Raw genomic sequence first — 14,915 nt, 5'->3', positions numbered from 1 at the left:
CACTGCAAATCTTCAACGCCATCTTCTGAAATTTAGCTGTAATTAGCACCCTTTTAAAAACAATTACATGAAAAAAACCCTTTTAGATGGGGGGGGGAGGGGCGCTGCTCAGAATCCGTTTCCAGCCAGACGCTAGGACACCATTTAGGTGCAGGCAAAAGGGCAAGAGGCCGATCAAACACGTGCTCACTTGTGCTGCTCCGACTGTCCTGAATCACCCACGCAAGGGCAGCATCTTGAGCCAGGGGAAATATATAGGCACCTCAAACGCTATATCTCACTGAAGAACTTGGGGGCTCAGCCTGAAGTTTCAAGGGCTGTGAAAGGTATTGTGCTGAATAAGCTCTAACGCTACGTGGTAGCCTTGAACCCTTTTTTTTTTGTCCAACGCTCACAAATGCTGTTCACAAACGGGAAATGGTGAATTAAATCAAGCCCCTGAGGATAAAATCCCATCTTTTCCCCCAGTTCCAGGAAGGTAGTTGAAAGATGTGCCCTTTGCAGACAAAGCTTATTCTTTCACACACATATACACACATATAGATGTACATACACACACACATGCATACACATATATATATTAAAATTCCTTGGAAAAGGAAAGAAAAAGAGGAGGAGCTTCTGTTTTTCATGAAAACATGTAGGAAATAATCTACCTCCTCCCCTACCCCACCCCCTTTCAGAATAACAGAAGATTATCCCCAATTAACAAAATGCTCAGACCTGGATACTGAACCAGGCTCCTGAAGTCATCTTTAGGCAATGGTTTCACTTTCTAGACTTAGAGACTTCAGGAAGACAGGTTTCCTTAAACTCAAGCCATTTTCATGTAGGGGCCAAATCAAAGCTGAAGAGCCTAATGTGAGGCAGGGGTGAAAACTGGGGCCAAATAATAAAATACTATTAAATACCGTAGAACTAAAACTTCATAGCATGATTATTGTGTACACCAAAAAACCAGAAGCCCCCACTGTCTTTGCAAACATTTTGAACCCTCCAAAGCATCTTGCAGCCTATCCCACTATGAGAAAGTGGCTAACCAAGTTGACCTCCAATGGGAGTTTGTGCATGAACATCGAGTTTGCAGGCCCAGTATGAGGCAGCTTCCCTTGCTGTTTAACCACTAAATTCACCCCCCAGCCCTTTGTAATTCACACTTTTAAGGTCACTCTGAGTAAATGCATGCCAGGAAAAGTGACTGTTTCTTCTAAATAGTTGTTCAACATAATTTCAATGCAGGGGGAGTCAATTTTGTTATCAAAGACACACATAGAAACTTCCTCCTGACTTCAGTGGGAATGGCAGCAATCTCTTTGCGATACAAAATAGGCTCATGGTGTAGAAATGTAGATGTAAGGAAGCAGGCACTTTTGTACGAGTAAAGCTTGGAGGATGCTCCCATTAGAAAGTCCCCTTTTCAGAAGTTTAGAACACTTCCAAATAAAAAAAAAAGCAGCCACCTTTCTAAACTCCTTTGCCCCTCTGTTTCCTCCTTTAGAAGGTGTAAAACCAGATTTCAGTGCAGCCTTAAAGTACTTCTGTTGTAAACATAAAGTTTTTTCCTGGTATAGAACTGTGAACTCTATCTCCCAAATGAGGAAGATTAAGAGGGTAATATGCCAGGGAGTAAGGTTTTTGCAACTGGACAGTGCCACTCACTCAGGGGTTCCCCCTAAACTGTGTCTACTATAAAATCCCCTTCAGTTGTATGGAGAGGGGAGTTCCGTGATACAGAAGAGGAACCTATACAGATTTACCGTAGGGTATAGGCTGAAACCACTACTGTGTTACTCCAGTTTGACCTCAATGTAACTCTAGTGGTCTCAGTGGAGACAAACCAGCATAAAACTAATTATTAGTAGCCATGTTAGTTACAGTAGTGGCCAAGGACCCATCAAGAGCTAGCCCCCCATTATGGTATATTAACATAGAGTTATGCCCCCAAAAGAGTGTACAGTCTAACTATATCAGTAAGTTAAGTACATAGAAAGTAGTGAATCGAGCCATGAGCTGACTGGATTGGCTTGGTCCTCTGCCACTGAGATCAAGGAACGATTTGACCACTGACTTTACCTGGAGTGGGATAAGATTTTCAGCTCCTGTCCATCCCACCTATAGCTCCAGATCATTCCAAAGCTTCTTGCAGCCTCAGGGTAACTTTTCCCCTGCTCACACGGGAGCAGAAGAGAGCAGGAGGCGCCAATCTGGTTGGGAAGAATGTTGCCCAGTAGTGAAGGGCTCTGTCAAATTGGAAAGAAAATACAAAAGTCCAAAGCAACAAAAATGTCACTGCCCCTGCCACCCCTATTAGGACTTCGCAGTTTCAACACTCCTGACAAATCTGATCAGCCTTATGTTTAAAAACATTTGTTATGTGGTATAGAGTAAATTCTCAGAAGTGCCCGCGTGACTTCTGGATCTAAGCTCTATTTTTAAAAATGTCTTAACCCCATAAACACTTCAGTGCCACTGGCGCCCCATAGGACTTGTGACCTCTAGTGCCATTGATTATGTCCACTCAACAGCTTACCTCCTCAGAAGCAGTGCCATCAACACTGTTTGGTGTGGATTGCTTCCTCAGCCACCAAACTGGACTCGTTCATGGCTTAATCAGTACTGTCACTGGGCATGTCTACATGAGACATTTACTGTGCAGCTAATTAGTCATCTGCATAGTAAACATCTTGTGTAGGTACACCCAGTGACAGCGCATCTACACAAGGCACCGCAATAGTACCACTTCTGAGCAGGTAAGTTGCTGTGTAGACTAATTAAACGTATGTCTACATGCATTCCCCTGTTAGAGTGGGGTAAACTAATTCATTTTGCAGCAAGGTAGTACTGGTCAACACAAGTGCTATTCTGCTGCAGAAATTTTTACTCCACAGCAACACATACATAGATGCTGCCCTGGCTGGCTGAAGCTTGAGGGTGCTTCAGTGCGGGGTCTGCCTTCCAGCTACCCCACACGGTAGCACCCCAACCAGCCCCTCCACAGTATATAGAGCTGGGGGAACAGCCTGGGGCTGACAGACTGATCCCCTGGGCTCCCTGCCAATCGGGGCAGTTCCAACTCAGCTCAACATGCTGTGGTCCTGGGCACATGTGCAGATGCAGCACCTGAAAGCAATAAACTCTGGCACAGTAAGCACAGAGTTTTTAATTGCATGTATAGACATGCCCACTCAGCACTAATTAGCTTATCCAAAGACAAACAGCTACACCACTTCTAGTTGAGAACAGTGCATATTGACAGCAGTATTGGTAGGCATGGTAAGTCTACCATCTGGCCTGAGTCACTTTTGACAAGGAGAACATTTGAAAATGTTACCCCAAGTCCTTCACGCACACCACTGCTGCTGACTAATCACACACTATTTAAAAATAAACTCTGGGTAATGTGTTATACGGATTCACTCCATTTTTAAATAATTTGGAAATACCTTGTTAGGGGAGGCCATATAAAGCTGTCTAAAATAGACTGTTACTTCAATCTGCAAGTATAGAGAACTTTAATAATCTTTTTGATCATCTCTCTGCCTTTTTTCAGAATATCTTGTCTACCTAACTAAAGACCACAGAGAAGAAAAGTTTGTCACACTCCCCACACACACTATTAAGGGGGGGATTTGATAACAGTCTTCAGATATCTAGAGGGCAACTATAGAGAGGATGGAGATGGGCTTTTCTCTGTGGCTGTAAGAACAGAACTAGGAACAATGCCCTCAAGTTGCAGCAGGGGAAATTTAGGCTGGTGTTTAGGAGGAACTGTCCGACTATGAGGGTGGTCAAGCACTGGAACAGGCTACACAGAAAAAGTGTGGAATCTCCATCCTTGGGAGTTTTCAAAAGCTGTCTAGACAGATACTTGGCTGTGATGGCTTAACCAGGGATGATCCTGCCTTGAGAAGAGGGCTGGACAAGATGATCTAATGAAGTGCTTTCCAGCTTGACTTTCCTATGATCTCTAAACTCTAGCACAATCTGAGGGCTCCATCCTGCAACCACCTGAGCATCTGAATAACTTGGGCCCAGATGCACAAATATATTTAGGCATCCAAAGATGCAGATTGATGCAAAATGGGATTTATAAAAGCAGTTAGGCACCTAAAGAAACTTTTACAAATCCCTCTAGAAGCCTATGGACTTTTAAGTACCTAAATACCATTGAAAAATCTGGTGCCTGCTACCCTGATTTAAGATTTTCCAGTCCACTAAGGGAATTTCATGGGCATTATTTTATATTGAGAGCTGTGTACCAAACTACCTCAGGCCCCTTATAAGAAGCCCAGCTTGTTTGCAGGATGATAACCTAGGGCTGTTGTAAGGTTCAGATATGGTTTATGTATATCATATATTTAAAATCCTATGTCCACTGCAAGATGAAATAACCAAACTATGTTGAGGACTATAGTGTTGGAACTGGGTCATAAGACAGTCATATTTGCCATGAATGAAGACTTCAGAAGTTATAATAAGTACTATTTAACAACATGCTGGAAGTCAGACTTGTCGTGAGACAGCTTTTTAATAAAATGGGCATCTGTCTCTTAGGAGCTGGACTGAAAGCATAACACATTTTATGCATGTAGGATATCAAAAAACCTCCATCAGCTGGCAAGAACTGATGAACTATTTGTACTAAAACACTATTGTGTAGTTAGTAAATGTAGCTGTTTTCTGCTGCATGAAATTGTTTGAATAAATCACATTTTCCATGCATTTGTTCATTGCTCAAAACTATGCAACAAACATATTATGAAAATACATTTCAGTTTACATAATTTTCAAAAACTATTCACATTGCCGTCAGGATTTGATTTGTGCAGTTTGCAATTTGGGCTGTTCTGACCAGACATATAGCACACATTGGGAACATTGTTTCCCTGATTAACCAAGTTTTAACTTTTAGAATCAGACTTCAGATATGTATCCTCATAAGTATAAGGACTGATTTGTTCCCTGCCACTGTTTTGCAGTATTTGCCCACATCTTGCTGTTTAGCAAACAGTCACCTTGATAAATTTGCTGTGTAAATATTTGCAGAAAATGAACACAAGAGGGATATGGACACATTTGAACCAAATTCTCTTAAAATTTGAAAGCCTGAAGACAGCATTTGAATGACTTTCCCAATTCTGTTAGTATCTGATCACTACCGAACTCTGCTTTACGTATTTGAGTCAGTCACCCAGAGCCCAATAACTTCTCCAGAGGTACAGAGCCAATCTTCAAAAAGGCCTCCCTACTGTACAAATAATACTGACAATACTGATACTTCATGTCCTATAATCCACCAGTGCAATAGCTTATAGCCACGGCAACACTGAGGGAGGGATGCACAACCAAAGAAACAGCTCCAGTCACTACTCTGGGGGAGGGACAAATATAGCCACCACTGCAGCTAGTGCCTAGCTTTGCTGACACCAGCACCGCCAGTGCAGCAGCCAGCACTGCCCTGTAGAGCTGCCCTGTCACGTCTCTACTTATGGGTGAGAATTTTCACCACCATGAGATACTTGAATGAAAAGGCCACATTGCCGAAAGTGGCCAGCGGTCCCAAAAGCAAAAACTCCTTCAAACATGTCTGAGAACAAGTTTTCAGGTGTTGCACATTTTTAAAGATCTTGACAGGTTCTTTTGCTGATAATACCAATAAATACAACGTCTCAAGTTTATGTTGCTTTCTCAACACTGAGCCATCTCTTAGGAGAATAAAACCAGCTACAATAGCATTTCAACAATGCACCTCTTCCCCCCACCCCACTTAGTTTACACTTTCCCCAACACTCTAAACACCTCTATACACTCTTTGATCACATGCTTATAAAATCCCCTCTCTAAGACTCATCTCCAAGGGTTGCCTTTCCTCATATTTTTCCCTTGAATTCCTTAAAGCTGTCCAATAATTGATCAATTCAAATTATATAAGATGCAATGCAGTTAACATCAAAAGTATCCTTGTATTCAGGTACAATTAAATTATGACATTTAGTATCCTCAGATTCTTCCTCTGTTCTCATGTGTATAGATAAAGTATTGTCTTTGAATTAAATAAAATAAGAAGGTATTATCATGGTCTTGATATTGTTCAGAATTTCTCTTAAAAGTAAAAGAATATTTCACATGTCAATTTCAAATTAATTTGTTCTTTTTCTTGGTGTCTAAATAAAGTACGTTTTTGCTTAGAGTTTCAGGGCATACATTTTCAAAGGGAATATGTCATGTCTTGAAAAGACACTGCAAGTGAGGCGGGGACCCTCTGCTTACACGCTTCTGTGATCCTAAATGTAGGCAGCCATGCTGTTATAGGCATCTTTACTCTAAAAAGTGTTTGTTAGGCTTCAGTAATTCATTCCTGATGCCACCATTACATTTTTTAAAATTTCTACCACAGAGGGGTCCTGCAGGCACAGTACCATCTTGCAGTACATTAACTAATTCATTACAGTGTGGACAGACTTGTTCTCTCAAGGAAGTTAAATTAAAAAAATCCTTAAAATCAATCTGAGGAAGGGGATTCTTGTTTATTCACCATAATATTTTAATTGTACAGCATCTGAAGATCCCAAAGATCTTTACCAACATTCAGATAGCCTCACATCAGCTCTGTATTATCATATTTGTTTTTAGGGTTGACCAAAAAGGATTTGGTCAAAATAAAAAAAATAAAAATACATAACCACATATAACCATAAAGACACATTCCAGAATAGTTAAACTATCTCCACGTACCAACCTACTTAAGAAGTGAATCAAGTTAAAGTGGAATCAGAGCACATAACATGTAGAATAAGACTGCACACCCAGGGAGTTACCCCTGAATAGCACTTTTAATTCTCACCCTATTCGGTTCTGGAATAATTTACCCACATGGAGACGCTCTGATTCTTGTTCATTCCCAAACAGCTCACCATCATTTTTATTCATAATATGGGATAACTGATTAGACACACAAGGTGGCAGGGAGTGTTTCTGTTCCCTCGCTTCAGTGCAATCCATTAGATTCAAGTTTCCACTACAAATATAACCACAATGTGTAAGTTTGATATGTGTTTTATGGAAAAAATCCTGTAAAATTCAGCATTGAAAATCTTAGTTAAGACTTTGCAACATTCACACTGTCCTGTTTGCATGGTTGAGAAGTTAACTATGATGCAGAGAAGCCAAATAACTTCTCCAGAGATACAGAGCCAATCTTCAAAAAGGCCTCCCTACTGTAAGAATAACACTGACAATACTGATACCTGCCCCCCACTACTCAAAAGAACCAATGCCTTCATCCCCACCTATACCTCTGGGGTACCAGGGCCTTGAGCACATCCCAGCCACCCTCTAATCACCTGAGTCCACAGACATACTCCAAACCTGGAAATACCCAGGTATTTAACTAGTATTATTAATTTAATGTGGAAAGTGGTTGATGGTTGGTGGCAGTACAAAACTATTAGAGGAATAGTCAGTGCTGATAACCAATCCCTGATGTTCTGACTCATTTCTCTACTCCACATAATTCAGGAACACTTCTCCCTTTGGATTATTCTGTTTATTTGGATGATATGAGGCATTTTGGTTCTGTTCAGATGCTAGCAGTAGCTATTAATTTGTGATTATGCTGATTTGTGATCATAAATGGTGATTATGTTGAATTAGAAATTAATGTATGTTAGGTACTTTCCAAACACAGAAAACAACTGCCTCTGCCCTGAACAGTTCACAGCTTTAATCAGGCTCAAGTTCACATACCACTTTATGATGCTGAAGCAAAAGTTCAAGAAACGTGAAGATTCCACGCATTGTAGGAATATAAGATTGGAAGGGCCATTGAATCCAGATCCCTGTGTTAGCAGTCACTCATTAAACTGAAGGAATCTTCAAATCACTACTTCAAACCCTCACCTACAACTACAAATAACTTTATGTGAAACACCAAAATACCTATAAAAAGCCCCCCCACACACAATAAAAAAGCATAGGCAACAAGGATCCTGTCATTACCTTACCAATGGAACAGCAAGAAAGTAGGTGGCTAATACTGGTATATGCTCAGAAGACCCTAGGCAAAAAAAACATGTCAAACACTACAGAAAAAAGGCAAAAACCACTGCCTTAAATCAAATTGGCACAGACTATGGGGAATAATTGGTGACTGCTATGACACTCAGAAGAAAAGAATGATCCTCTAGCTAGGAAACTGGGTTTCCTAGTACTGGCAAGAGAATCAGTGCACAATCAAAACCCCTCCCAAACAAAACAGCCATAGCTATTATGATCTTGTGACTGCCTACAAACTCATGGGGGAGCAGCAAGAAATAGGAGATACAATGTTTACCACGGCACCTGTCAGGGTAACTAGAAATAATGGCCACAAACTGGAAGACAGCAAATTCAGATTGGACATCAGGAAAATAATTCTTTACAGTGAGGGTTGCCAGAATATGGAATATGCTTCCAAGGGAGATGGTGCTGTCCGCTTCCTTGGAGGTATTTAAAAGGAGATTGGACAGCACCTGGCTGGGGTCATCTGACCCCAGCACTCACTCCTGCCCAGGGCAGGGGGTCAGACTCGATGATCTAATAAGTCCCTTCCGACCCTATCATCTATGAAACTATTACGCAATCCACAAGATCTACTCTTATATCTCAACCTAAGGGCTGGAAACTCGTAATTCTACATCACATACACACCATTTGGCGTATCAAAAATCTCTATCATATCATTTTAATTTGATCCTTGATCCATTCCAAAATGTATGAACTTTTGCTGCAGATTATTTCACGTTACTCTTTCCCATTAAAAATTTCCGGCTGCTCAACCAGGAAGCAAAAGATGTTCACAGAAGTCATAACAACTCCATGAACAAGTTACTAACCCAACAAGAGATTAAAGTGATAATTGCATAGTTTTCAGAGTAAGTGTATCTATTTGAATTATTAATATTTTGATGGACTTCACCTTCAAGCCATCCTTTAATCAGCCCTGAGGATTATGTCTCTTCAAAGAAAATAGCCTTTACTCTACCCTGAAGGTGACATCAGTCATGTGTCTGTAACGGACTATAAATGGAAGTCTGTGTTGCTAACCACCTTTTCTTGTGTCCATTTGTTTTAGACGGAACATAGAAAGTGTAGTCTGATTTATTGCTATTAGAAAACTTAAGGAAAAACTTTCTTGAGGAATGCCAGTTCCTTTTCCCTGGGAATTTTTGAGCTATGGAAGACTTTTAACACATGAAAAGCATTTACTTTCAACATGAAAAATCAACCCCCTCAAATGGTCTGAGTTGCTTATTTTTTCCTACAACAGTTTTCACTTTGGGGGTTTCAAAAATTGATTGTTTCAACCAAAAAATAAAATATTTTACATTTTTGTCTTCAATTATTGATTTCTCATCTTAAAAGACTGGAGACAAATCTGACCAAAATCAACATTTTCTGCATAAAAAATGTTAATTTTGGTTAAAAAAACATTTTTTGATCAAGCAGCATCACTCCTTTGTAAACAGTGTGGGTCTCTTTTGGTTTTCATGTTCATTATAACCGTTAGGCCAGGCAGCGACTTCCACAGTGCTCATAAACTTGCTGGCCTAGGAATCTCTAAAATGCCTTTACCCTGCCAGGGATAGTCATTAAACTGGGATTCTTCTCAGAAAAAGTAATATGAGAACAGCATCCTGTGATACCAGATCATTTCAATATCCAGCGTTCTCCGTTGACAAATAAATGATTTTCTCCTAATGTTCACTCTGCTTTCTAATGCTCAACATGGTTTCTTCCCTTCTTGCTTCTTATCATTGGTAATAAAGGGTCTTATGTCACAACGCATCCTCCAAGCATCATACAAATGCAATTGGCAAACAACTCTTGACACAATTGCTTTGTTACATATCAATTATAAATAAGCTAAAGGAAGACATTCATGAAATCTGATGCCTGCAGAGGGAAAATAGTCAGGAAAAATCCAAAGATACCAAGCTGTCAAACCAAATACATTGTTATCTTAATTATTAGAAATAAGAATCTGGTTTTGCCTCTTGGGAAACATATCCCTTCTTCTCATGGGGCACAGTTAATCATTTCTTCCCCCAAAATCGTGCGTGCATGTGTGTATGTGGCAGAAAGATATTAATACCAGGGGTTCTCAGTTCAGCCTGATTCAGAACCTTATAGGACCTCAAGGATTTCCCCAGGGGGACTGCAGCACAACAGGCTGCAGTCTCCTATGTACGTTCCTCATCAGGAAGGGAGAAAAAATAAGCATCAACATGCTCCTTTGGGATTTCCTTCCTCCAGGCCTGATACATAGTGGGTGCATCTACATGTGCAATTTATGTGACACAATAAACTCTGGAGCAGTGAGGGCTGGACTAAGCTGCTCCCAGGTGCAGCGTTTACAAGTGCACCCAGGACAGTAGCAAGTTGAGCCAGGGCAGAGCTGGCCCCTGGCTGTCTGGGTTGACCGGGTACAACGTACACCAGCAGTCAGAATCTACACGTGCGTTTTAGTGCCGTTAATTACTCTGTTGTACTGAACTGACAGTACGATCTTACAGCAGAGTTAATTAGTTTACTGAGCCCTAATACCAGCACATGTGTAGACTGTGTCATGTTACTGCAGAGCTAATTAGTCTACTCTGCAGTAAAGAGCACATGTAGATGGACCCAGTGAGAAAGAGCATGTGAAGCAAGGAGAAGCATATATCCTGTACCCTTCAAAATGAGGCAATGGAATGGAGAAAGGAGGCAAGTTTTGGCAGGGCAAGTTGTCACTGGGAATTAGGAAAGAAATTTCAGTCCAAAGAGATGCCGTGTTTAAAGCAAGTTGGACTTGTGCTCTCTGTTAGGGCACTAAGCTGTAGGGCACTAAGAAAAGGATGGCTCTGGGCTTTTCTTTCTCCAACAATGTTACCAGACTGAGGTGAGTTGGGTTCAGCAGAAAATACCTGGAAGAGGTACTGAGAGATTTGTGCTCAGCTGGAGATTCATTTCAGTACAAAGGAATGTTGAGATTCTGGAGTGCAGGCTAGTCATTTCAGAGAAGTGCCACTACAGCAAAGGGGCATGTACAGCTGCATAGGAGCCTTAATTTATTGTTCAATGGCATAAAGAACTTACTTGCTTTACTTCTATCCTCCTTCTATATTATGGCTGTTGGGCCAAGTCATTCCCACCAAAGGGTTAGCTGGGATGCTAGAGGCAGCAGAGGGCCTGATGGATATAGCCTGGTTGCTTGGTGTGTAGGGTAGGAGGAAGAGATTGATGGAGATGGGTAAGAGTCTTCCTCATAGCTGCTACCTCGTGGCATGCTCTCTTCTGTGTCCCCAGTACCCTGTTCTACTCCTCATGTTGTCCCTCTCCCTTCAGTCCTACCCGGTATCCACTGGATTTCCCATTCTCTCCCCCAGTCTTTCCAGTCTCCTCTTGCCTTGCTACTATGGGGAGGGATAGGACATGCAAGAGGACACCACAGCTTCCCCTCCATTTTCTGCCTTCCACACTGCTTCCCTTCCTCAGGTAGCATGGTAGGAATATTTCCAACTGCTTCAATCTTCTTTATTTTCTGAACAGACATATTTGCTACCTCTTCCCAGTTGCTTCCTTCAGGTTTGGATCCAGCAGGAGAATCAAAAACAGAGGAAACTTGGCTGCCTGATACCACTCTGCAATAGTAGCCAGGACATCAGGAGAGGTTTTCTCTAGGGACAACAAGCACCACTGTCACTAGACTGAGTGAAAAAGGAAGCTCATGGCCAAGAGTTGAGATACATGGATTGGGAAGACCTGTCAACACCAAGACTGGCCTATGCTGAATTCATACAACAAAGGTTTTGTGATGGTCCCAAGAAACACTGCGTCTTCCAGATGGGTGTTGGCAACTTCTTTTAGGGATCCAAATGCTACCCCACAAGACCAGAATCATTGACATGGTTTACAGTGCTTCCAGTAATGGGCTCACATGCAGGATGGTTCTGGTGAAGAACAGCAACATTCTTATCAATAGTTCCCCTGTCCCAACACTAGCATGAAACACACGTCCCCTTGCCTTTCGGGAGCAGGAAGGGAACAAAGCTGATGCTGGAAGTGGAGGAAATCTTAGATAAGCAGTATTGAAGGAAGATCCAAAATAAATATGAGTGAAAGGAGTGCAACTGGTTCCTAAAGGGGCAATTCCAGCAGGGAAAGCAGTGTGCTTGCATTGCCTAAAGACTTTATACTGAGCAGACAGTTATATTCCTGAGGGCAAGAAATCAGAATTCTGGTTGAGGCAGATCAAGGCCAGGAAAGTCAAATATATACACAGTATTAAACTAAAATGCCAAGCAATGAAAACAGAAGTTTTTTATAACAGAATGATACTCCCAGGGCTTGATGGAAGCAGTGGTAGGATGCCTCCAACCTCTGTGAATGCTTGATATTCTAACACAGCAGCAATGTGTGTTAGATGTCTGAACATCCCACTAAATGCCTGGAACATGCATGCACTACAATCTTCCTTTGCACTTCTGCTGCTTTTTTTTTTTTTTTTTTTAATTGTGGCACTTTTGGGGGGAAAAAAGCAGGAGTCAATATCACAGGGGAAAAAGGTACATGAACACAAGCTTGGCAAACCTCACAAACAAGCTTGGCACAAACACAAACAAGCCTGGCAAACCTCAGGATAAGCAGGAGGGTTTGCAAAATCCAAAATCCCATAAAGTTTTCCCTGCCCTAATATTTAATTACCTCAGGGAAGCTGTGAAGCATAAGTCATGTTCATAAAACACTTTGAGAGCCATGGGTGGAAAGTACCGCATATGTATAACAAATTATTACAAAACAAGGGCATGATTAGAGGTTTCAGATGAAAAACCCTAAGGGAGGTAGGAATGTACCTCATACAATTCAAGCTCTTATTGGTTTACCCTAACCTGATTACTGAGGGGTAAATCCTGGGTCCCAGCCCATTCCCACCAGCTGGTACCGTTGTGGTCAGTGCTTACATTGTCTTCTTTTCAAAAGATGGAGGAGGAACTTAAAACCTCAAAAGAAAAAAAGAAGATTTTAAGGTGTGTAAGCAGGGACAGCATCTATATTCTTTGTAGGAATATCCCAGAGGATTAGCCAATATTCCTTAGGCAGCTGAATGAATACACTTGTATGAAAAATGTAGGTCTGACTGTCTTCAGTTTCATCACTACAGTACAGGAGAGAGGTGGCTGGGTTTGAGTGAAAGAACTGAATGAATGTGCAGTGGTATTTCACTTTGAAAAGATTCTGTGCAGTCTGTCAGATATGTGCAGAAGAATGATTTAAAAAGAAACAAAATAGCTATAAGCAAGGAGTGAAAAGGGGCTGTCTGGCATGCTAGCCCAGTCAGAATTTGTCCTGCTCTCAGTGATCAGGCTGTCTAACACACAAGCCAGCAAGTGCTCCCATCCTACTTGCAAAAACCACACACACACACACACACACACACACATTCACCCTTGTCTATCAGTACGTGATGCATTCAAACTTCAGTTTACAACGTATGTACAGGTGATTTTCAAGTAAGCCGCATCCTAGTAGCCTCCCTTCAAAGGTAAATGGTCAAGCCACAACACAACACAAGCAGATCAAGTGAGCTGACAGCATTTGAAGCTGAAACCCAAGACACGGCAGCTCGAGCAGGTCTAAGCACTCTAGCTCATTGTTTCCCGACATTCTCCTAAATCATCACCCTTTTCTCATCTAGTAGGGATCCGGCCTGAGTTTTCTTTCCCATTTAATAAAACATATGGATGTAAGTAGCATTCAGGGTCTGTTCTCCAGAGCTGATGTCTGACCTGTCCTGTGCAACTTGAGTTGTCCTTCTGACGAGACTCAGAAGAGATCCGTTACGCTCTGTTGAGCTTCTGCTAAGGCACCTCACTTGATGTAGGCCCCTGAAAGACTACTGGAAAACCGCCCCCATGACCGGCAAGAACCATTCATCTTTCCAGGTGGAATAGGATTGTAACAGAGCAGAAACAGCCACAGTGGCTGCCTTATGAGCATGCTCAGAAGGGTTGGGTTGAATTGTGAGGAGGAATAGGATCTAAAACTAAGTGGCTCGCAACAGCACACATGCAGAGCTACATTTAGTTTATATAGCACTTAGCTGCCTATAGGGGAAGTTCCTCTCTAGGACTTCAGTAAGAAGAATATGAGCAATGTGCCACCTCTTTTAGCAGAACACAGCATGCTCTTGTTTTAATTAGGACAAGCAATACTTGCTGATGCCCTTTCCTTCCCTGTCTATTGGGAAGAGTCTATGGTGCTAAACTCAGGAGGCCTCATTTGCAGAGGTGCTGAGAGCCAGCAGCTCCCGCTGATTTCAGTTGGTAGGATGCTCAGCACCAGTGAAAATTTGGGTTGTGGAGGCACTAAGCATGTGAGCTACATCAGAGCTGAGCCTCATGCAGGGGTGGAAAAGATGGGTTCTCATCCCTTCTTGCTCCTCCACAAGGAACTTGATGTAACAGATCCCAGAGCCATCTACAAATGTCAAAGCCAGTAAGGTTTGGGGTCAAATTTTCAAGGAACCTAACTCTCACTGAAACATAATGGGATGCTCATCTATGTCCAAGTCACTTTTGAAAATAGGACTTGGCTGCATTTGAAAAATACCTTTGAACAATAAATATGGCATTGGGGTTATGTCATAAGGTCTTTCTCCCTCCCCTCCTTCCCAAAATCAGACATAAGGGATTTTTAAAACACATTCCTTGGCGTCCTTCAGAGTTACAGCAGGGTTTGATGTTGGACAGGAATACAGCATCATCAACAGAGCTGGAACAAACTCTTAGCTAAAGGTCACAAGATTCTTTAAAAAAGAAATGCTGCAGCTTGTAGTCACTATAGGTTTTGTACCAGAAGTAGTCACCCTGTGAATTTTAAACAAAAAATACAACAAT

The 14,915-nt window shown here is 41.7% G+C and overlaps 1 pseudogene; it reads left to right on the top strand.

Moving 5' to 3' along the window:
- Window positions 1-11,813: 11,813 nt before the first annotated feature.
- On the top strand, window positions 11,814-12,413 carry LOC149868923 (small ribosomal subunit protein eS8 pseudogene; annotated as a pseudogene).
- Window positions 12,414-14,915: the final 2,502 nt, after the last annotated feature.

The sequence above is a fragment of the Crocodylus siamensis genome, chromosome 3 (genome assembly GCF_052110815.1).
Source record: "Crocodylus siamensis isolate JL-2025a chromosome 3, ASM5211081v1, whole genome shotgun sequence".
NCBI classification, from domain to species: domain Eukaryota; kingdom Metazoa; phylum Chordata; order Crocodylia; family Crocodylidae; genus Crocodylus; species Crocodylus siamensis.
This window is presented reverse-complemented; position numbering and strand designations above follow the sequence as displayed.